The 25,209-nt window shown below is 42.4% G+C and overlaps 1 long non-coding RNA gene across 1 annotated transcript in view; it reads right to left on the reverse strand.

Moving 5' to 3' along the window:
* Positions 1–8,385: 8,385 nt before the first annotated feature.
* Positions 8,386–25,209, reverse strand: part of LOC135100334 (uncharacterized) — a 34,548-nt gene continuing 17,724 nt past the window's right edge. The window contains exon 3 of the long non-coding RNA XR_010268614.1: positions 8,386–8,634. This is a non-coding gene — a long non-coding RNA (uncharacterized LOC135100334). The remainder of the gene's footprint in view (positions 8,635–25,209) is intronic.

The raw sequence follows: 25,209 nt of genomic DNA on the forward strand, positions 1-25,209 counted from the left end.
ACGCATCGTAATGCAGCCATAACCCGCAGGACTCAAGGCTCAGTGACCAGGTATCAACATATGTATGGTTTGTGAGGAATCAGTGTTCATGACTCACATTTCTACTATATCCGTCGTGTTGACAGAATGTACACAACTGCGGATCTGAAGCTTTAGAGACAAAATAGTAGAATCTTAGGATGATACAATGACTTAATGATGAAGACGCTTACTTACTTACTAATGGAGACGCTCTTACAGCTCCAGGGACAATGGTTATAGTGAAATTAATTAATACTAACGTAAAAAAAATAAATCAATAGTAATGTTACGTAATACGACATACTAAAAGTTGCCTACACGGTCATTATCTTTGTGAATTTGCCTCTCAGCTTTAATTTGTAATAGTTCAACAATGAAAAAAAAAATCCTTAAATTCTCAAGACTTCAGTTTCTAGAAATGGAGAATGTGTAGACCCTGAACTCTCCTCTTTTGCCTTGATGCAAGGTTTTAGTGACATCATAGTGTAAGTGTGTGTGTGTGTGTGTGTGTGTGATATAATACATAAGAAATCTCAAAAGTTTCATGGGTTTATTATTTTCAGGGGGAGTGATAAGGCACACGATAGAAATTACGCACACACACACACACACACACACACACACACACACACACACACACACTTCCGTCGCCCCCTTCCCACGGACACTTCCCCTCCTGTCATGTTCTTCCTTGCATCCCTCTCTCTCTTGAAGTTCCGTGAAATCCTTCCGCATACCTTAATAACATTTTCCTGAGTGCTTATGTGTCGCTCGTGCGTGCGTCCGTGTAGATGTGTGTGTGTACGTGTGTTAACCGGAAGAGAATGAGATGCTCAATTTCTTTAACGAACAAGAATAGTAAAAGTCATAGTAACATCTTCATATCTGTAGCACATGCGTCATTTAAACATAAGAATATACATCAAACACTCATTTTGAAGACTTAAGCTCTCGGTTCTGATTTAGTTCGAATTTTTTACCTCAGAGAGATTCTCAAAATGCAAATCAAGGCTTCCGTGGTCTTATTAGTGTGTCAAGTTTCCATCTATTTTCTTTTCTACTTCCCCTTTGTGATATTATTATTGATTCTAAACTGCTTCCTTTGACATTATGCATTCGTGAGTGCTATAATACTGGTTTTTCTTCTGACTTTATTGCGATCTATTCCTGCTATTGCTCCTTCTCCTCCTCCCCCTCCTCCTTTTCTGTTCCTACTTCTCCTCTTCCCCCCCTCTTCCTCCTCCTCCTCCTTTTTTTCCTCCTGTTCCTCCTCCTCCTCCTCCTCCTCCTCCTTTTTTTCCTCCTGTTCCTCCTCCTCCTCCTCCTCCTCCTCCTTCTTATCATCATCATCATCATCATCATCATCATCATCATCATCATCCTATTTCTCCTCCTCCTCCTCCTTCTCCTCCCCCTTCTCTTCCTCCTCCTCTTCCGCCTCCTCCTACTGCTAATACTATTAAAACTTTTTTCTCTTTTCCCTTTTCTTCGTCTGTACATTGCGAAACCCTTCGAGAGAGGAGGAAAAAGACATCAACGAGGAAATCGCGAAGGAGGAAAGAGAGTAAAATTAACATGGAAGATGAAGATGATGATGATGAAGAGGAGGAGGAAGAGGAGGACGAGGATGACAACGACAAGGTAACACGAGGAAGGGAATAAGAGAAAACAGGAAAACGTAGCAAGGATAAAGAGCACAAGCAACGTGTGACAAATAAATGTAGTCAGAGCTGACGAGGGTAACAGGAAGCCAAGAGACGAGAAAAAGAAAACGTAAAAAAGACAAAACAACCAGAAAAAAGATAATTAAATGAGAGAAGAGGTGTACGTAAGCAAGTAAATATATTAAGAGTGGTAAATATAATTGTGAGTGAAAATATTATGTAGTTTTTTGTATATTTGGATCTTCTTGAGTTGGTGTCTAAAATTAGTGCTGTGTTGAGAGTGAAGGTAAAAGAGCGAAGGTAAAAGTGAGAGTGAGGGAGTGAGCAAGAGAAAACTAGCTCATCCTGTACTTAACATTACTGATAACACTTCCCCCTCTCCTCTCTCTCTCTCTCTCTCTCTCTCTCTCTCTCTCTCTCTCTCTCTCTCTCTCTCTCTCTCTCTCTCTCTCTCTCTTTGCAGTAATGTAATTCTATGTGTCATTATGATCTTCAACAGACTAAAGGACTAAAGGATTTTTAATGATAGTGTTTTCTATCATAAAGCCTAATCATAATATTCTCTCTCTCTCTCTCTCGTCTCTCTCTCTCTCTCTCTCTCTCTCTCTCTCTCTCTCTCTCTCTCTCTCTCTCTCTCTCTCACTCTCTCTCTCTCTCGTCCTTGCGAGCGTGGATGGGTGCGTGTCTGCGTGCGTTTGCGGTGTCGTTAAACAGTACAAAGAATTCCGTGGCAAAATGACCTTTTTTTTTGTGTGTCACGTCTTAATCGCCCTTGACCATCTACACACACACACACACACAGACACAAACACACACACACACACACACACACACACACACACACACACACACACTGGTGAGGGATGAGGAAAGTCAAGGAGACGGATTCAGATACACCTTGCTGTCCCTTAATTAAAGATCCATAAAGAACGATCCTCCAAAGCACACTATAACGAAGGACCTCCCGGAAATATACCTTAAGATCGTTTTATAGAAGCTTCCCCTTAAAAACATCTCGATGAAAATGACGTTAAGAAGCGAAGGAACTGAAACTGAAACTCACAGTGATGAAAGCAAGACAAGAAACAGACCAGCGGGCGTGAGTGGCTCCGGAGATCAATGTGTGTCAGAGTGAGGAGAAAATTCCCGCGGGGTGCAATCCTGCCAGGTGTGTGGATCAGAGGCACCCAAATGAATCAGTGCGGCAATAAAGGTCATTGCGTCGTGTTTCGTAATGCTAACCTTGTCTCAGGTGAAAGGGCGCCCTCGTGACCCTCCAAGTACACGCAGTGGTGATGGTGGGGGTGGTGGTGGTGGTGGTCATGGTAAGGCATAGCTTGGTGTTCATTTGTGGTGGTGGTGGTGGTGGTGGTGGTGAGCTGGTGGGAAATAAGGGATAATGTCATTAATTCTCTCTCTCTCTCTCTCTCTCTCTCTCTCTCTCTCTCTCTCTCTCTCTCTCTCTCTCTCTCTCTCTCTCTCTCTCTCTCTCTCTCTCTCTCTCTCTCTCTCTCTCTCTCTCTCTCTCTCTCTCTCTCTCTCTCTCTCTCTGTGTGTGTATGTGTGTGTGTGTGTGTGTGTGTGTGTGTGTGTGTGTGTGTGTGTGTGTGTGTGTGTGTGTGTGTCTTTTGGCACGTACGCTTCTCTCTTTCTTTTCCTCCCGTCTCGCCCGCCACCCCACCCCTCTCTCTCTCTCTCTCTCTCTCTCTCTCTCTCTCAAACACAAAATTATGAAAATCGTGAAATAAATCAATAAAACCACACAAAAAATAAGGTGATGAATAAATAAATCACTGTAGCAATTGCAGTAAAAAAGTAAAAAAAAAAAAAAAGGAAGACAGAAAAAGTTAAAATAAAACCACAAATATGATGAAATGTTATCTAATCTCCATCATAGGTGTGAGTGTGTGTGTGTGTGTGTGTGTGTGTGTGTGTGTGTGTGTGTGTGTGTGTGTGTGTGTGTGTGTGTGTGTGTGTGTGTGTGTGTGTGTGTGTGTGTGTGTGTGTGTGTGTGTTTGGAGATGAAGGTCAAAGAAAATGAGCGGCGTCCCTATTCCATCTTTCAGAAAACAGAAGAATGAACAAAGACAATGGATATTACGAACGGTGGAAGCAGAGAGAGAGAGAGAGAGAGAGAGAGAGAGAGAGAGAGAGAGAGAGAGAGAGAGAGAGAGAGAGAGAGAAAATAGTGCTTCTATCTAACCACCACCATCATCATTATGACCACCACCACCACCACCAACTTCATCACCAGCAACTCACACATATATCTAGGCACTAACAACTCTCACCTCATTTCACACGCACTGCACCACAAGTCTTGGGAGAGCCTGGCGCATCATCCACACCCACCCACTTACCAGAGACATGCTCGGGTACAGTTTAGTTCAGTACAGTTGCTGGTCAGGAGTATCGCCCCTTTGTATCGGTCCTTCCTAACGTGTTCTTTCTCACTGCCTATGCCTAATGTCATATCATAAGTCTTAGGAAGTCTGATATTCGTGCAGCATCCCACCAGCACCCATAATAGGCCTGCGCTGGTTTAGTTTAATACGGTTCAGATCGCCATTGTCCTTCCTGACGTGTTCCTTCTCACTGTCTGGGTCTGTCACTTTACAAAGTGAGTTCTCTAGTACATCTGCTCGTATTTTCAAAGTGGAACTCGCACCAACGCTACACCCACTGAATGTTTGTATTGTATCCTCGTACCCAGTCAAATATTGCGGGTGCCTATCGGTTCTGTATCTTTAGGCTACGTGGTTCGCGTAAACCTGTGCCATCCACCCAGGAGATCTTTTCTATTTTCTGATCTAGGTCAGCATCCCTCGACATTTCGACACATATTGATATGCGGGTTTTCACTTATGTTATTTTCATACTAATATTGCAAAATTCGTGTTAAATTATCACTAGAATAATGAAAATATCTTTGAAGACTCAAGTAACCTTCACTAGAACCACTTAAATGTAAGAAATAAGGTGACGAGATGTCTAGGAAAGCGGTTCCTTATCTCACTTATTTATTTTATTTTTTTTTAACAGGCTCTAGGGGAAACCATTGGGATTTCCAAGGATCCAAGGATGTTTTCATGATATTAGTGATGGCTCAACGAAGATTCTGTACCACCAAAAAAAAAAAAAAAAAATTTCTAAGAACCTGACCGATCACCTCTATAGAGGGAACAGAGCGTTTAAAGATATGGGTCCCAACCCCACCCCATCTTGAGTTGAGCTGTGGCTCTCCCAAGCCGCGCCACGTTCCTTGTCAATGCTCTTGACAATATCACTGAAGATCGAGGCCGTGGCGGAGCGGCGGCACAAGAACAATGACCAAATGCTATGCTTAACAAAGAGAAAATTTCCACGATGAAAAGTATGTATTTTCTAAAGGCCAGGACGAAGGAGTGGGCTGGGGAGGACGTGGAGGAGGCAAGGTATGAGGAAATAGTGGAAGTGAAAGAGAGATAGTTGGGATGCAGGGATGAGGGAGAGATTCAGAAGCAAGGGAGGGATGAAGGAGCAAGGGGGTCGAGTGAGGGACCTTGTGATGGTATTCCTGATGTCGTTACAGTGACGAGGTTGAGAGTTGCAACACTGGGGAGGGAAGACAATGAAGGCGGGAGCTGATCACAACCCGTGGAGCGCGCACCGGTCATATATTTTTTCTTTTATATTTAGGACGCATATACAAGTGAATTTATGGAGGATTTTCTTTTTTTTATCTTCCAGCAAAACTGTCTCGATATAAGTCCGTCATGTTTATAGAGTTTTTACATGCTATTTTTCCCCACCTCTTGTGTATAGTGGAGGTAAACTTTTCTTTCTTTTTTTTTCGTAGAATGTACAAGTAAATTTATGATATGGTTCTTACTTCAACAAAAAATGTTCTCGATATAGTCAGACATATTACAAGTCACGCAGGTTTACAGGTTATTTTACAGTCTTTTGTGTATGGTGGAGGTAAGCTATTTTTTTCCAAGATAGAGAAGTAAATTTATAGTATAACTATAGGTCTTATTTTAGCGGAGTTGTCTGATAAAGCCAGCCGGATACATTATACATTTACATGCTATTCTACGTTGTCTTTTGTGATAGAAGCAAGTTTTTTTTTTATTTATCTATTTATTTTTTTGTTATTGTTGGACATAGTAGACATGGTAGTAGATTTACTGTATAATTATAGGTTTTATCTCAACAGAACCGTCTCGATACAGTCAGCCAAGTGCGTCATGCAGATAAACAGTTACTTCACACCGTGCCTTGCATGTACATGGTGCACACGAGACAAATATCCAAGTCTTCTTTCAGGACTTTTCTGAAAAAAAAATTATTGCTCCGGTCTTACCTTCAGCATTTCATTTCAGTTACACTTCGCAGGCAAGTAATGCAGGTTCACTCGTTACTTTACACCGTGTTTTATGTATGGTGCGCGTCAGGCGAGGCAAGGCGTCAAGTTTTATTTTTAGCCACGTCCAGACACGTTTCCCCACTTATTATTGATGAGTGTCCTTAACCTGCTCACTCTTTGTCCTTCTCCCGTCTCCCTCACTCACTCTCATACTCCTTTGCATTATTCATATCAAGCAAGGTATTAGTTTGTTAACCATGTCCAGACACGTCCTTCACCTTATCTTGGCGACTGTCCTCTTAACCCTTCACTCTCAAGCGCGAGCACTCATAATTTTCAAGGGAGTTTCTGAGACTAATGAGATAAGCTTCATGTTCCTGTACACTCTGTGAGTCAAGCATCACTACAGGAGGTCTGGAGAGTAACAAGGTGGGCAATATAATAATTCAGGCAGGGTTCGCTGGGTAGAGAGTGGGTATGTAGTGGAGTTGTAAACTGAAACATGAAAAGTTTTCATACTAATACTATTAGTCTTCGTTGCTATAAGAGGTCTGGGGAGTGGGAAGCTGAGCACTATAGTAATTTAAGTAGGGTTCGCTGGGTAGCAAGGGAGTGTGTATACATGTATGTGGTGGAGTGGTAAGGTAAAACATGCTAAGCTTTTAATACTAATACTGATACAAGAGTAATATTAGAGGTCTTCATTGCACCTATCGCTCATATTGTCAGCTTGTTTCACGTCATCTGCGGTTAGAAGGGAGTGCATGTGTATAAGTATAGTGAAGTTATAAGGTAAAACACACTAAGGCCTTCATACTAACATACATACTAACTAATATTTAAACTAATGCAAGGGTAATCTCAAAGGTCTTCTTCACACCCATTAGTCACAATTACTGTCGGGTTGTTTCACGCATCACTAGTCATTGTTAAGTGTTTGTGTGTTATTTAATGGATTAAATATACATGTTTAGGTGATTTACGAGTGTTCTTCAGTTTCTCCTCGCGTTTCCCAGACGGTCAGTGTTTGTTTGTATTTACTATAATTCTTTATATTTACATTTAATTCAACTGTCTGTTCTGGTCTAACTCAACCTTGACACATAGAAGATTGGCGAGGCAGTTCTTGTTCTTGTTTTTGTTTTCTCATCTTTTCTGTTTTCTCACTCTTCTCTCTCTCTCTCTCTCTCTCTCTCTCTCTCTCTCTCTCTCTCTCTCTCTCTCTCTCTCTCTCTCTCTCTCTCTCAAACACACTCACACAAGGAGACGTATTTCAAAGTGAAGTGAATCGTGACTATTAATTCATTTTTCTTTCACAGACACAATTTTTTATATTTTTTCACCCTACATGTGATCTCAAGCAGCAGCGGCAGTCACTATAATACTCTCCCATCCCCCCCTCCTGCAGGCAGCACCCCCACACCTCTCCCTCTGCTTCCCTCTCCCTTCCCTCATATAGCGACAGTTGTGCGTCAGCTGGTGGTTGTTGTTTACGTCACATGAACACCTCTCCAAATGACACACTTACTTTCCATGTCACAATTTTATAATGTAGGCTTGGTGGCTACTTCTACTACAGCGTGGCCTTGTGTGAAGCGTCCCGGAGCGCGAAAAAAATAGCATGATGTTACGTTAAGTTAGTGGTGGTGGTGGTGGTGGTGGTGGTGTGTTATACCAGCAACGCTTCCATTCATCCATCCACCCTGGACACGCACGCGACAGCCGCACCTTACCATTCCAGTTAATAAAAAAGACGAATTACTGATGTTGTTGCTCCTGCTGCTCTTACTACTACTACTACTACTACTACTACTACTACTACTACTACTACGACTACTACAACTGCTGCTGCTGCTGTAGTAGTACTACAACTACTATGTACTACGTACTACTACTACTACTACTACTACTACTACTACTACTACTACTATATACCACTATACCACTTCTAAAATATCTATCTATCTATCTATCTATCAATCCACCCATCCCTCCATCTATCCATACAATCACATACCTAAACGCATATATATATATATATATATATATATATATATATATATATATATATATATATATATATATATATATATATATATATATATATATATATATATATATATATATATATATATATATATACATTTTATTTTAAACAATAAAGAAGGCAACATTGTGAACGTGAAATTGAGTTCATTGCGTGCTGGGAAGGGAGTCAAACAAAGGAGGAGGAGGAGGGAAGGGGAAGGCGGCGATTAGGACCACGCCCTCCTGGTGATGGGGAGGGAGGGAGGAATGAGAGAGGGGATGGAGGATGATGATATGATAAAGGAAGAGGAGGAGGAGGAGGAGGAGGAGGAGGAGGAGGAGGAGGAGGAGGAGGAGGAGGAGGAGGAGGTATAGGATGTGGATGGGGAGGAGGTGAAGGAGAAGGAAAGAGGATGGAGTGAGATGAGGTAAGTGGAAGCGTACAGGAAAGCCTCACACTCACCTGTGAACGAATAGGGGGCGGTGGACACGCAGCCTTGAACCACCGACACCACATCCATGCACGTGATGGTACACCGCCCCGCACGATGCCAGGGTGCAGATGAGCAGAGCCTGTTGGCAGAGAGTCTACTGTTAGCATCCCCATCTGGGTACGCCTCTAGTAGCTGCCTTTGTTTACACTATCTGGTCCCCACAGCCTCGCCCTCCATCAGCGGCCTTGTTTATGGCGGAAATAATCGTATGCTGCCAAAGACGTGGAGGTGGAGGTGGTGGAGTCCTCTGCAAGACCCACCGACACGAGACAAGAGGCAGACTCAGACAAGCAGGTACTAGTGGCAGCCTTGACCACACATAACACTGCAGCCTGCATTAGTATTTCAAGGTGTGACTGAGATATGCTAGGCCACACTATACTCTTATAACCGAGTCAAATTGTAATGCACTACTGTTTATGAGGCAAGGCATAATGAAGGCTGTCGCAGTGTGTCTCAGTTTTGTCAGGCAGCACTGCACGTCCATACCAAGGACGTAATGCACTAAACACGTATTACTGTTTACGAGCTGAGATAAAACACTGAAGGCTTTCGCTGTCTCTCAATGACTACGTGTCTCAGCCATGACAAGCACTACCCCACCTATACAGGAGACAATGCACTAGACACACTACTGTTTATGAACTAAGATATAACACTGAAGGCTGTCTTAGTATCTCCATGTGTGTCTACACCATATCTCACCCATACTATGTAGACTACTGTTTCAAAAGCTAACATATGACTAGCTAAAAGTGTGATCTGACCTACATTATACGAGGTCAGAACTAAGCTCGTGTTGGCCTGTCACATTATTCACTTTTATCCAACTTGATATTGAATTTACGAATGATCTTTGCTCTCTCTTATTGGTACATAGAGTCAAGACGCAACTTAAAATGTCGAAAGTTCTGTTTGAGAAGTTGGATTTCTTTACATTTATTCTTTCTTAATTTATACTCACGCTCTCTATTTCTTGTGTCATGCCTCACGAGGTCTTCTGTGTCCAGTGCTTCAGGTTGTGTGTGTGTGTGTGTGTATGTGTGTGTGTGTGTGTGTGTGTGTGTGTGTGTGTGTGTGTGTGTTTGTTGGGGTGGGTAATGATGATTTGGTGACTGTCTGGCTGCATTACCGTCTGTATGTCTGTCCTGTGTCTGTCTGTATCTATGTATACCAAGGTTGTGTGGATAAGAACGCATGTATGTGGATATCATAGCAGAGGAAGGTGTGGCCAGACAAGAGTGTAGAATCTAAATCACTTTCCCTCCACCACCACCCTGCCTGGCCTCCACCTCTCCACCTCACGTTCTCGACACATGAAAGAGAAGCGCAAGAACAGGCGAGTTAAAATAACTGCCTCGTTTCCTTTTACTTACTTCCGGATACGGCTCGAAGACCTGACCTCTGTGTTTTTAACGGGGGAGATCAGAAAATGTTATATGACCGTGAAAGAAAAACGATAAAAAATAGATAGACAGAGACAGACGTGTGAGAGAGAATCGACTAAGGGCGTGTAGTAATAATTGGACGGGAGAGGAAGACAAGAAAAAATTATAATAAGAAAACGGGAAAGAGAATATTGCAGCCCCTGAAGGTCGAACATGACAACAACAAAGGAAATAGGAAGTAAGCTCATGCCAGGAGGAAAACACGTTGCCTCTCCTCCCTTCTTCTTCTCTTCAGTGAAAAGAGCGTCTTAAGAGATGACACGATAAGGGAAACATATAATATTCATGGTCTGCTTTCCAAGTAAACATGTTCTTTAGAAGTTAACAAATCTTTTAAAGTAAGCACGACTCTTGGTTGAAATAGAAATCAAAGAAACAAAAAAAAAAAAAAAGAGACGTATAAAATTAACTTTGAATTAAATGCGGAATGTGTGTGTATATATATATATATATATATATATATATATATATATATATATATATATATATATATATATATATATATATATATATATATATATATATATATATATATATATATATAGAGAGAGAGAGAGAGAGAGAGAGAGAGGAGAGAGAGAGAGAGAGAGAGAGAAGAGAGAGAGAGAGAGAGAGAGAGAGAGAGAGAGAGAGAGAGAGAGAGAGAGAGAGAGAGAGAGAGAGAGAGAGAGAGAGAGAGAGAGAGAGAGAGAGAGAGAGAGAGAGAGAGAGAGAGAGAGAGAAGCATACATATTATCCTGTATTTTTTACTAACGCTTTCTACTCTGCCACGGGGACTGGGAGCTCAGTGGGCCTTTTTTTGTTGTAATTTTTGTTGCCCTTGGCCGGTGCCCCTCCGACACACATAAAAAAAAAAAAACGTAAAGTCAGAGAGGAAAATAAACAAGTAAAAATGAATACTGAAGCAAAACGAGAAATGTGCAGATAAAAAAGAAAAAAAAAATCTACTAGCATGAAATTATCATGCACAAAGCAAGAAAATAAACTCTCGTGGAACAAGATAAAAGAAAAAAAAAAACTGTAATAAACCAAACGAAAAGAACGACGAAAATAGACGTCCCTGAAACTAATCTTGAAGTGAAACGAGAAATCTGCACATAATAAAAACAAAACAAAGCTGTCATAATACGAAACATAGATAAATGGAACAATAAAAAAAAAAAAACACCTGAAAGTAGAGCGACACAATGACGAGAGAACGAAAGCAAGGAAAAAAAGCACAACACACAACACACGAGTCATTACCAAACAAGAACGAAACAACTCATAAAATAAAATCCACCAGGAAAACTGGAACGACGAGTAGAGTGAGTGAGAGGGAGGGGTAATGGGAGGGAGAGGAGAGAAATGAGGAGTAGCAAAATGGTGGGTGATGAAGAAGCTTGATGGTAGAGAGAAGACCTTCAGGAAGTCTTGGCGGGCAGAAGGCGGCATTGAACGGCGGGAGGGAAAGAGCAGGGGGATAGGAAAGACTGGGAAGGACGAAGGCAGAAAGATACCTGGGAAATCCCGATGAATTATTGAGGAAAAGGAGATTTTGGTGTTAGGGGGAAAAACCAAAAGCCAGCAGGTGGTTGTGATCTTTCCTAGTTCACATACATAAAGAGGGTGAATAAAAAGGGATGACCATTGCAATATTCTTCTTATCTTTAACTTTTTTTTTCTGTCAATGGCTGCAAGGCTTATGTTTTGTCAGCCATTCTCTATTTTTCACCGCTATTCTTGGTTATACTCAATGTCTCTATCTATGTTTATCATTAATGGTGTTCCACAAGGCGATGTTTTGTTGCCCATGTTATTTATGTTTTCCATCACTGATCTCGGTCAAACTTACTGCCTATCTAAACCTTTTATCAAAAGTACTCCACAAGGCTATTTTTTATCCCATATTTCTTTCTGTTTTCCATCATTGTTCTAGGTGAAAACTCACTGTCTATCCAAATCTTTTACCAATGGTGTTCTACAAGGCCATGTTTCGTCGCATATTCTCTTTCAATTTTCCATCACAAATCTCGGTCAAAATCACAACCCTGTCCACTTTCATGCTGATGACTCTAGCTAGAATTTTTAACATCTTAAACTATCATTTCAACAGGAATTAAGTGTATCAAGGTAAGACATCACAGAATACTTAACTTTCTCGGATCTTTGTTTAATTTCCGGATAGTGCAGGATAAATCTTGTGATATTCATGGCTCAAAAACTCAATTTCGTCATCTGTATAATAGATGTAACCTTGAAGACACCAGTCCTCTCTACTTTGATAACATTTACCAGTCCCAATTTTGTTAACATGATAATCATGGGCTAAAATAATTCCCATGTAGTCGGATGGTTTACGTCTCTGATATTTTCTTTCTCTTCTCCAAGACCCAGACAGTGAGTTTGTACAGGGTCCGTGGAGTACGTTTCTCATGTGTGGCTCGGGTGACGGGTTCTCTCATACGTGTGCACCTCCGCTAAACAGGCTTTCCGTACCGTCAGCCTCACCCCTCTAACCGGCTGTTATTTTAACCTTATTCACATTCAATCTTGCATCTATCACATATTCTATATTGGTGTTTTCACGATTACTATCCTTCATTTGTTGACTTCACGGTTTCCCTCTCCAGTGGCCTCAGTGCAGAAGGTTCCCTAGTGACTCACGTTCCGTCCACTTCACTAATGGGGGCGTTAAGCAATTCCTGTCCTTAGTCATCTCTTTTAACAGGTAGACGTGGATAAAGGAAACCAGGATGGGAAATCCGGCAAGGGGAGGAAGCTGAAGAAAGGAGGGAGGAGGAATAAACATCATGAAAAATATATCACAAGAAAGCCCATTACTGGCGACATGACAAGTGCAACAAACAAGAGGAAGGACAAGACAGTTTAAGAGTTTATTGAAAGAAAAGTACGTAAATGGAAGTACAAGAAACACAGGGGGTTGGGTGAAAACAAGACAGGTAGGAAGGTAATCAAGGTGCCACACGGACCTTGGTACTGACCCTGACGACCCAGTGACCTTGACACCATCACCATTATTTCCTCATATAACTTCCCACTGATTTGAGTGACCTTGACCTTATCACAACAACCGCACCTTTTCCTACCTTCACCTTCCATTGACTGCCGAAATAACCCTCCACCCTTTACAGTATTATCTTTCTTCCACTTGCCCTTCCAGTGCTTTGACCTTGAATTGATCTGAATGAATCTAAATCAGCCTTTAACTACCTGACCTGAATGACTGTCATCACTATAACTTTTATCACTAGACTTTCATCACTATAACACCATTCTTCTCTTGCTTGATTTCTCACTAACTAACCTCAATAACTTAAACTCCACGATAGCAACAACCCTTTCCTTACCCCCCGCAGATTGACCTAATCTTAACGCCACATCATCTCCTTACCAGTCCCCTTGACCACTCAGACCACACTCAAAGTCACCTTCGACTCCCGCTTTAACCTCAACCAGCCTCCGTCGCCACGCGGACCTCCTTTCTTTCTTCCTTCCCTCTCCTCTGCCTCCCCCTCAAGACCCTTCACTGTCATTACCACATGAACACAAAGCTCGTCTTCATCCTCTGTCCTTTCCACCTTCCCTCAGCTGTCCATCTTTATTGTCCTCGTTATTAGCACTATAGAAAAGCTCTCTCTGTCTCTCTGTCCCTGTCTCTCTCTCTTTCTCTCTCTCGTACTGTCTGCCTCTCCCAGTAATGGTGTCGTGAGAGGCTGGGCAGCACCGGGTGTCTTCAAGGCCATGTTTTTCACGGTAAGTGTTCGTGACATGACCTTGAAGAAGATGGTTAAGGGGTGGTAAAACTAATGCTTCCTTTTGTCTCTGTCTGTATTTGTCTTAACCCTCCCCCCCCCCTCTCTCTCTCTCTCTCTCTCTCTCTCCTCTCTCTCTCTCTCTCTCTCTCTCTCTCTCTCTCTCTCTCTCTCTCTCTCTCTCTCTCTCTCGCTCGCTCGCTCGCTCTCGCTCTCTCTCTCTCTCTCTCTCTCTCTCTGAATGGAACGAATGGAAAGGAAATATCCAAATAGAATCGCATAATGTATGGTTGAAGGTGCCTGTGTTTGCCTGTGTGTGTGTGTGTGTGTGTGTGTGTGTGTGTGTGTGTGTGTGTGTGTGTGTGTGTGTGTGTGTGTGTGTGTGTGTGTGTGTGTTTATTCTATAAGGACTTCAGGAAAAGTTTCCCCTTCGTTGCCTCGACAATGACTCGACTCTAGGAGAAGGAGCCGCGAAAATACCACAACCAAGAGTACGGTAATAAAAAAAAGTAAAACATAAATTTAGACAAACTTCTTAACAGTTGCGTGAAGGCGGAGGAAGGGAGGAAGGGAGGGACGGAAAGAGGGATGGAGGAAGGGAGAGAGGGAGGCAGGAAGGGAGGGAGGGAGGGAGAGATGGAGGGAGGGATGGTGGGAGGTAGGGAGGATCACGGAGAACAAACAACAGCTTCAAAATGTGTGGGAAAAAAAAAAAAAAAAAAAAAACGAAAAAAGCAGAAAAACTTGTTCTTTCCCAAAAAAGGTCCACTCCCATTCAAGGTAAATTTTCCTTCTTATTTCATTATTTTTTTTATTCAATTTCCCTTAAGTACAGGTGAAGGTTAGAAAGGTCATTCTCTGCTGTACCCTTAATGGTGGTGATGAATGATGATAATAATGGCAATGAATGATGATGATGATGATGATGATGATGATGATGATGATGATGATGAATAATGATAAAGATGGTAATGATAACTGAGACAGACATTCAAACACAAACCACAAAATATTGACTCCATAAAAGAGAGAGAGAGAGAGAGAGAGAGAGAGAGAGAGAGAGAGAGAGAGAGAGAGAGAGAGAGAGAGAGAGAGAGAGAGAGAGAGAGAGAGAGAGAGAGAGAGAGAAAATTAAACTGTAAACATCGTTATGAATGAAAGATAAAAACAAAACAAGAAAATATTAATAAAACTCAGTCAAGACACTTTACAATTAATTTTAGATTTAATTTAAGACTCTTTTGTTAAGGGACTTGCATCTTTTATTTTTTTTCCAGTGTTCTCGCCCTTGGCCGGAGTCCCCACTTTACATGTATGTATAAAAAGTCAGTCATCAGTCACAGGTGGGTTCCCTTGGCGGTGCTCTTGCATAAATACATCCACTGCAGCGAACAAAACGGTGCATCCTGGAACAGTGTCAGAGGTGAGGACAGGCGCGAAGGATACGTTGAGGACAGGCGAGGACAGGGTGGGGACGGTCTGCCAGCACTCCATCACCAGCCATGCAGTGCGTGTGTCAGGTGATACAGGAACCGAGACAAGGCCCTTCCACCTCAGGTACGAGTGGATTGTGTAAGAAGACATTAATCAAAAAGATAGCAAATGGATTATTAAAGACACCAAATATTCCCCAAGCCATAGGGTAAACTCCGGAACGCCCTGCATGTTTCTGTACTTACTCCTTTCTATGACTTGAACTCCTTCTCGGATATTTCAAGACACCTATCCTCCAATTTTCGACGATCCATTTGGGGATTTTTTTAGGCACCTCAGCGGGCATTCTTCTTTTTTATTTATTTAATTTTTTTTGTCACCCTAGGCCCCCTTTACACAGAAATAGATAAAAAAAGGCAGGACGGATAGAAAATTAAGTGAAGAGATTAAATTTTTGCTTTGTTGGCTAGGAAAGGACGAGCCGCAGATGGACATGAGTGGAGGAAGTTGAGAAAGGATGGTTTTGTGCTCCAGTAAAATCACTTTGCCTGCTGCTGCTGTTGCTGATTATTATTATTTTTATTATTATTATTATTATTATTATTATTATTATTATTATTATTATTATTATTATTATTATTATTATTATTGTCATTATTATTATTATTATTATTATTATTATTATTATTATTATTATTATTATTATCATTATTATTATTATTATCATTAATTATTATTATCATCACAGTTCTAATGATACTGTACCAAAAAGAGCTTCACATCAAATAAATCCAAAGCCATTTTAAACTCTTCTGCCTTCCTCCCACCTTTACTGCCCTCGTTAATACAATCTTCCCCCTCTCTCCCTCCACTCTTTTTTCCTTCCTCCTTACTATCCTCCCGCATAGCAACCTTTCTCCTAAGTAATGTGTAGGAAGGGAATGAACCGCATCAGGATATAGGGTTTCTGTCTACTGAATAAAAATGCTGCACGAGGCCGCTTATAGTCACAGAGATGCATGACTACCATGGCACATCAGCACGCCAGTTCTCGCTCCTTACTCACCAACTCTTATCCACCTCCATCCCAGGACTCCTAAGTCATGCAGATGTTATGGGGAAGATTTGCTACTGAACAGAATTGACATGGCTGTGGAACTAAATGTGAAGGAGAGAGAGAGAGAGAGAGAGAGAGAGAGAGAGAGAGAGAGAGAGAGAGAGAGAGAGAGAGAGAGAGAGAGAGAGAGAGAGAGAGAGAGAGAGCAGCCCCTTCGGCGGGCACAGGTGGACACAAGATCAGTCTCCCGAGCTCCCGCCGAACTGTTACAGCCCCGCTGCAGAACGTGGCACCACCAGAGGCAATTCATCATCACTTATGTAAACTGGTGGAATGGACTGCTTGCCTCACAGCCACGCCTGGACAACATGACGGCACAGAGCTTCAAGGAGCTGGTGAACGCGTGGCTGCCGTCATGAGAACACCAGGCATCAGAGTTGGGCTTTAAGATAGGACACACTAATCATGTTTCCTTTAGCCTGTAAAACATTGTACTTGTATGTAATATGCACTACATTGAACTCTATAACAAGTAATGTATTCTGTATAAATAGAAAAAGAGGGAGAGAGAGAGAGAGAGAGAGAGAGAGAGAGAGAGAGAGAGAGAGAGAGAGAGAGAGAGAGAGAGAGAGAGAGAGAGAGAGAGAGAGAATATCACTTTCAGAATGCTGGCAAGAACTGCTCGCTAACCTTCGCAATATTACTGTGATAAGTGTTATAGCAAACTGTGGCAAGCTTCCAAAAACACCCACGAAATATCCTGACTTGCAGCCTCAGGTCAATAGCTTGGCCTTGGAATGTAAAGCAAACACGTGTAATGGTGCAAACATGACGGGGAACTCCCAGGTAGGCATTGTATTACATCATTCGTAGCAACTATTAAATTGGAATATAGATGGTAAGATTGTGAGGGAGACGAAGAGATCAAGAGCCTACAGTAAGATTTCACATGCCACGTCCGTGAGATCATGATAATACCCTGCTGAAGCAGTGAAAATATATTGGGCAAGAAAGCAGCGGTGGCAGATTCATCGCCACGATCAGCGTCACTTATTAATGCACGATTATATTGACAAGTTACACAAGGATACATAATACCAAAAGTAAATAGACAGCCTGGTTTCAAGACACTTCTCGTAATTCTGGATACTCTTTTTGAATTACTCTTCTTTTTGGGACTGACATCTACAGTTGGTCTCTTTTTCGCCATCTTTCTGTTGCTCTTGGCCAGAGCCTCTCTTATATAAAAACGTCAAACGGAAACAAAAACGAATAATACAATAATAAACTTTGACATGCAGGTGCGTCGGGAGAAAAAAGTAATGTCAGCATTCTTTCCTCTAAGTGGAACGTTTCAACCTGCCGTCCTTCTGACCAAGGTGACCTCTGGCGGTGTGTTTTCTCACCTCCATCCAGGAGACGCTGTTGACATCGGTAGACTGCCTTCAAAGGCCTTGGTAAGTTTCCTCAGCAATTTCCTGGCGCGGTTCGAAGTTACAAGCAGCTACCACCACCGCCGCCACCGCCGGGATAACATCTGTCGGTGACCTCCTCCAACCAGCTGCCGTGAGGGGCGCTGTGTTTCCCCGCACGGTTAAAAGACTTCAGGAAAATTTTTGAGGAAACCCAAAGTCATGCTTGGTTCGAGTCGAAAGCGCTGCTGATCGATCAGACACCGAAGCATTATGAATAGAAATTCAGCTGGACATGCACACTGCACACCCTCAAGCCTGGCGTTCCTCAGCCTTCGGTTAGAGAAAACTCCTCGCTTCACAACATGCAAGTATAGCTGACTGTGGCTTCCAACAACAAAAGCAGCGGTCCGACATCATCGTTTTGAAAATCTAACACCTACAGCTTCTTTTTCAAATAATTTAGTTAGAAGAATGGAATATTCAGATTATAGAGTGAAAGCAGAAGAATCACATTATTAGGTTTTTCCTGAATCATATGTTAAGGCAAGTATCAAGTTATTTTTTCCGTCAAAGAAAGCCGAAGAAAAAATAGTAAACAACATAACGAGTCAATTCTGCTGCACCGGTCAAAACCTGCCAGATGGAGCGAGCAGCGGCTTAGTGCTGGATGGAGGCAATGCACCGCCGGCACGAAGAGTTCATAAAAAAAAAAAGAAAGAAGGAAAGAGGATAAGGTCAGTGATGGTTTTGCCCGGGAAATTTCTGAAGACAAGCAATGGACTTCGTTTGGCTGCAGAACGCGTGGACATCGCCTGCCCACAGTTCACGGCGCTGGTTTGAGAGTCGCAAGTTTCCATGTCATCTTTGTTAACTGAAGGGCGGGTAAAGAAACGATTGCTTGTTAAAAATAAACCCTCCCCATTGATCTGTCCTTTCATAGCGATGCTGTCACACGTAAAGACCCATCATCTCTGTGCAACATAACATGAAGTTAAAATTAATTCTAAAAATCTAGAAATAAGAAAATTTTCTTGAAAGCTCAAGATCCATGAAGAAAACCTGACATGGAGGGTTTCATGAGCCGCTGATTGTGGAAAGTTTGTTTTCAGAGATATTGGCAAATATAGACACCTTTAGTGTCAACAATATAATGTTGCAGTAATGTAGTAATGTAGTAATGTAGTAATGTAACAACAATGTAATGTTGTAGTGATTAAAGCTGAACTAGTCACTGTAGAGAAGGACTAAGAAAAAAGGAGATTAAAGAAAAAACGCTATCTAGGAAAAGTGTACAAGATGACAGGTTAGATCTTATGGAAATACCCTGTCAGTCTAGAATCAACACAAGGGTAGAGGTTTACTCAACAATGGAATGACCTTTCGGAGAGGACATGTGTGTGTGTGTGTGTGTGTATGTGTGTGTGTGTGTGTGTGTGTGTGTGTGTGTGTGTGTGTGTGTGTGTGTGTGTGTGTGTGTGTGTGTGTGTGTGTGTGTGTGTGTGTGTGTGTGTGTGTGTGTGTGTGGAATCTTTATAGTTTTCCTTATGTTCTAATGCTTGGTTTGGGTTCAGCTATTACCTTCTACAAGACGTTAGTTTTTTTTTTCTTTTTATTTAAGTTGGACAAAAGCGAAACTTTTTGTATTACTTGTGTTTTTGTAAATAAACTACTACTACTACTACTACTACTACTACTACTACTACTACTACTACTACTACTACTATTACTACTACTACTACTACTACTACTACTACTACTACTATTGCTGCTGCTGCTGCTACTATATTGTATTTTAAACGACTACCAGTCCTAACAATAAAGCGGAGAACGAGAAGGACCACCACCACCATCACCACCACCACCACCACCACCACCACCACTACAATCACCACCACCGCCACCACTACCCACACAAGCTATGTAGGTAGTCCCGGGGGCACGCCTCGGGACTCTACCTATATCCTCATCATGATGCACCAACGATACGTCCTCTCAAGCTACAAGTGGGACTTCCCGGACGGCAGAAACAAAACACACATACACAAATACACAAACAAAATACACAAAAAAGGGACAGTTAAGGAAGGAAGGGATTTACTGCATAACAACACACCATGCGACTAAAGACAGAAAGATTGCCGGAAATCCCGACAAAGGTTGTTAAATATCATAATACACGTGATACAGGCCTTCGTAGTATTAAGGTCCTATTACCTAGAACAGAAAGGCCAGTGGTACGTTTCCGGAACAGTCATAAACATATGCCTCCTGTTCTTATCCTTGTAATTATTCTTACCATCTTCCCCCATTTCCGTAAAGAGAAAATGGTGGTCACATACTTTGCAGTCAGGTTGGAAGAATACTGCCACTGTGTTTCCTAAGCATCGTAAGATGAGCCTGAACGGAACGAAAGGCAGCTGTGAACTTCCTTACATGATTTCCCAGTCCGTGATATCTGACTGACTTGTACTGACGATAAGATGACTCATTTACACACACACACTCACATAATGGCGCTCCACTGAACGAAAGTAATGGCGCTCTGAAGTTGAAACGTGAAGAGAACAGGAAAAGAAAATGAAGAATACGAAACGAGAACTTAATCTTTTTTTTTCAAATAGGTTATGCGGTTGGTTCCCCACACACACGGGTTTCCCCGATACATTCCCTGCACGAGGAGAGAACACAAGATTTTTTACGCACTTACGAATCTTTTCATTTTGAAGTGGTGCTGGTAATAACGCGGGCACAGGAAGGCACGTAGGGCGGTCGAGTCCCGGAACGATAACCTCAGTTCAAAGGGGATACAGAGAATAACGTTTGCTGTAATAGGGAGAGATAAAAAGAAAGACATCAAAACTGAAGACAACTCGACTGCAGTTATAAGTAGAAAGAAGACATTGGTGGGCTGACCATGTTCGGCACCGATGGGCAAACAGATGAAGAGAACATTTGGTGCAGTGCTGTGTGGCCATCACTTAGAATGTGTGGGTGTATGAGAAGGCGGGTGGTGACGCGGGTGGGCGAATTCCTTGACAGGGGTGGGACGAGAGGCCGTAAAATACTGATAAAAAAAAAAAGGATTAAAAAAAGTCACATCCTTCTGTTCTCTCTTTCCGCCATCGAACGAAAGCATTCTAGGAAAATATTCTAGGACAACACCAGTGTTTACTCGCACTCAAGTGAAAAACGTTTCCTGAACTTAAGCAGGCACATGTACAACCCAACACAGCTTCCTCACCCTCGGTGTAAACAACATGATTCTATGAACACGCATGTCTCCGGTAAGTGATGCAATAATGGCGGCTTATTATCTCAAGAAGGCTGAGCTGCTCGAGTGGCGATGTATATTCCTGGATGTCCGTGTGCAGGAGACCAGGCAGGGACATGCACTTGACCTTGTGAGAGGTGACAATACCTCATTTTTACTTCAGTTTTTCTTACGAATAGTCATAGTAATGAATCGCTTCTACTGAACAATCCGACATAACAAAACAAGATATCCATCAGTAATGAATGTATCGTGTCGATATGTGACAGGTTAATTCTTGCACTACTATGCTCCAACAGGTTTCCAAGTAGCTCAGCCCGGCCACTTCGTATTACCTCAGATTGCCAGTGATAGTACCGCCTCAGCGCCTCTCACTCAATATTTTACGTGCCTTTCACTCCCTGGGTGTTGAGGCCTCCGTGACCCACTGCTTCCCGAGCCTCTCACCTCCTTTATCGTGCTTGCCATGTCTTCTGCTCACTCTCTTGCATCTACTCTTTCCGTACAATCAAACTACGAAAGCATCGCCTGAACCATCCTTGGTAAACATCTCCACTGAGACTCCTCAGGAAAGGCTTGTTCAATCTTGTGGCTTCCGGAAGATCACTTTATTTTTGCTAAGAAGGTGAACAGATACTTTATAAAGCGCTTACATTTATGGCATTATAATGATATTTAACGGCTTCCCTCATATTCCTTTGATCATAACATGTGGCAAGCAGGTGCTACGTCCGTTCCCTTGCTTAACGCAGGTTAAATATTAATAACTGTTATTTTCTTGCTGTACAGTTTGCGCATCATTGTTACATTCGGGTACCTTGTTATAATCATTAAGATACTTTCCCTTGTTTGAAGACATAAAGCATACAAAAAAAAAAAAAAACACACATAAAGCAGACATAAATGCAAATAAAAGCTAGGAAATCAATGGCAGGTTATTTCTTTGTTACCTCTATGTAGGGAGAAGAGGGGAAGGAGAAGGATTATAAAGAACTAACTGCAAAGGAATGCAGGCAGCAACAGATCCTCGTGTCCTTGCTAGGCTACTTGACTTTAGTGCTCTTTACCATTCTATACTAAGAGAAAGAACAGGAGCAGGCGGAAAAGCAGGAGGGAGAGCAAGAGCAGGAACAGAAGGGGGAAGAAGAAAACAAGGACGAGGACGAGGACTAGGACACAGATGAGCAGGCAGCACTACACTCCCCACATCACGTACACTCCCGCTGAACAACAGACGAATTTATCTCCCTCCAAAAACAACACGCCGATCCTTCCCTTAATCGCCTCTGTTCCCTACCTACTCGAATGCAGGAGTGAGCGGCATGGCTAACAATACCAAGGGGAGAGGACCTTTGTGAGGGGCAGTGGAGGAGTCCTTCTGGATGATCAAGGCTAACTCTGTATCTTATCATTGCCTCAAGAACGAGTTTGTTCATCTTTTCCTACTTGTATATCAACAACTCCCTGCTTATTATTCTGTCTGCATCTTGCTCTTTTTGTATGGATAGTGGGACTTTTTATAGCACTTGTCCTTGTGCGGTGTACGTGTACAGTTCCTTCCATGTCTGTTTTGTTTGTTTGTCTCTGTATGTCTGTATGTATGTGTGTCTGTCAGTCCGGTTCTCTTTTTGCATCATGCTCACATGGATTTTGCTATGAAAACACACACACACACACACACACACACACACACACACACACACACACACACACACACACACACACACACACACACACACACACACACACACACACACACACACACACACACACACACACACACATACACACACACATTATGCAGGCAGTACCTAAATTCCGAGCAACACAAAATAAACACATTTCTAATATAAGCTATGTAAAACACAACATACATACTGTGTGGGTACATGAAACCCACATACGATTTAAATGCAAACATTGCGTCATATGATTCATTATTTAAAATTAAATTATTTACACAGATGCAAGTCATCCCTTGGCGGGGCGAGGGACTGAGGGACTGAGGGCTGAGAAGGACCAAATAATTCCTGGATAACAACTCTTCAAGGGTAGGTGAGCAGGTACACGGGAACACAGGTGGGCAGGAAGGCAAGACAAGGCAAGACAAGGCGAGGCAAGGCAAGGCAAGGCAAGTCAAGGCGAGGCAAGGCAGGGCGAGCCAAGGCAAAGCAAGGCAAGGCAAGGCAAGGCAAGGCAAGGCAAGGCAAGGCAAGTCAAGGCGAGGCAAGGCAACGCAAGACAAGGCGAGGCAAGGCAGGGCGAGGCAAGGCAAAGCAAGGCAAGGGGAGGCAAGGCAAAGCAAGGCAAGGCAAGGCAAGGCAAGGCAAGGCAAGGCAAGGCGAGGAAAGGCAAGGCGAGGCAAGGTAAGGCAAGGCAAGGCAAGGCAAGACAAAGTGAGGCAAGGCAAGGCAAGGCAAAGCGAGGAAAGGCAAGACGAGGCAAGGTAAGGCAAGGCAAGGCAAGGCAAGACAAAGTGAGGCAAGGCAAGGCAAGGCAAAGCGAGGAAAGGCAAGGCGAGGCAAGGTAAGGCAAGGCAAGGCGAGGTAAGGAAAGGCAAGGCCGGGCAAGGCAAGATAAGGCAAGGCAATGCATGGCAAGGCGAGGCAAGGCAAGGCAAGGCAAGGCTAGGCAAGGCAAGGCAAGGCATGGCGAGGCAAGGCAAGGCAAGGCAAGACAAGAATAGGTAAGATAAGGCGAGGATAGGCAAGGTAAAGCGAAGAGGGACAAGGATGGGCGAAGCAAGGAAAGACAAAGCAAGGCAAAGCGTGGCGAGGTAAGACGAGGCAACAAACAAAAACAAGACAGCAGGAAATTTGCATGAAAAATAACACTTCAAGGCCACAGCGGTCAGCGTACACAGAGTTTTCCTCATGAATATGACGTGAGAGGCTGTATTGAGGATTACACGCATAACATTGAATGTATTGAAAAACTAGCGAGTCCTAAACAGCAACGCTAACACCACGTCAAGCAGCAAAGCACTGACTTCAATCACAACACGGAAAACGTTACGCTTCATGCAACGCTACCGCGCACACCAATAATTTCGTACAATCACACAATAAGAGGGTGTTCTCATTTTTTTCACGCCAGCCATGTTTGAAAGATTAGGTGTCATTCAATCTGCCGTAAAAGAAACGAGATGTGTTAGAATTAATATATAATGTAGCTATAACTTTTTTGTAAACGACGATTATGCTTAGTTTTATATTGGCTTGAGTTACATATATGAGTGTAAAAGAACTTGAAATAATAAGAGAGTTAGGAGGAAGAGAATTAGGACAGGGAGAAGGAAAAGATCAAGGAAAACCTGAATGGATTATCAGTGTTGTACAAAATAAAATAAGAATATAAGAATGACAAGGAAAATCGCAAAAGGGAAGAAGAGGGATCAAGGAATTAAAAGTAACGGGAATTAAAAGTAACGGATAAACAAAAAACTACACGCCCAAAAAAATCTGAAACAAAAGAATAATAATAAGGAAAACAAGAAAGAGATGAAAGAAATAAAGAAAAAAAATGGGAAAAGGTGACTGAATTAACTTGACTTGAAAAGAGAATAATCAACGGAAATATTGAGTACAAATATAAGAAAGATAAGGAAACAATTGAGAGTGACCAGCGAACATTGCGTCCAAGTCATCATGAGACGGCCTCGTAATAACACGTGATCTGGTGATGCACAATACGAGTATTAGGAAAAGAGAACGAGGAAGGGTAAAGTGTTGTGTAATGCTCTTCCCCTCTCTCTCTCTCTCTCTCTCTGCTGGTTCTTTTCCTCCGTCTCTTATTTCACTTCTGACCACTTCCTTCTCGGCTCGTGTCCTTCATTGTGGCTTTTCACGTCCTACATTTTTTAGTTATTACTCGCGCTGACCTGCTTGGCTTCAACTCATGTGATCTTGCTTCCCTTTCTTCCTCCTTTCCTTCATTCTTCCTCCTTTCCCTCCCCCTCTAACAACAGCAACAACAACAACAACAACAACTATTACTATCGTGTGTGTGTGTGGGTGGATGTGTGCTTAAAACCACGCACTGAAACAATCGAGCAGCACTCAAACACAGGTTCATTAAGTTCGTGAGTGAGCAACTTAGCGAAGAGAAGCGAAGAAGAGTCCAGGACGGCGAGAAACAGTGATAGGGCAAGTAGAAGGACGAGGAGGGGAGGCAGGAGAGCTAGAGGGAAGTTAATCATGTAGTGTACTGGTATACGAGTACAAATGGAATAAAGAACGTTACAAAAGGGAGGAAAAAACACGAGAAGAGTAGTT

Source organism: Scylla paramamosain, chromosome 5 (genome assembly GCF_035594125.1).
Source record: "Scylla paramamosain isolate STU-SP2022 chromosome 5, ASM3559412v1, whole genome shotgun sequence".
Taxonomy (NCBI): domain Eukaryota; kingdom Metazoa; phylum Arthropoda; class Malacostraca; order Decapoda; family Portunidae; genus Scylla; species Scylla paramamosain.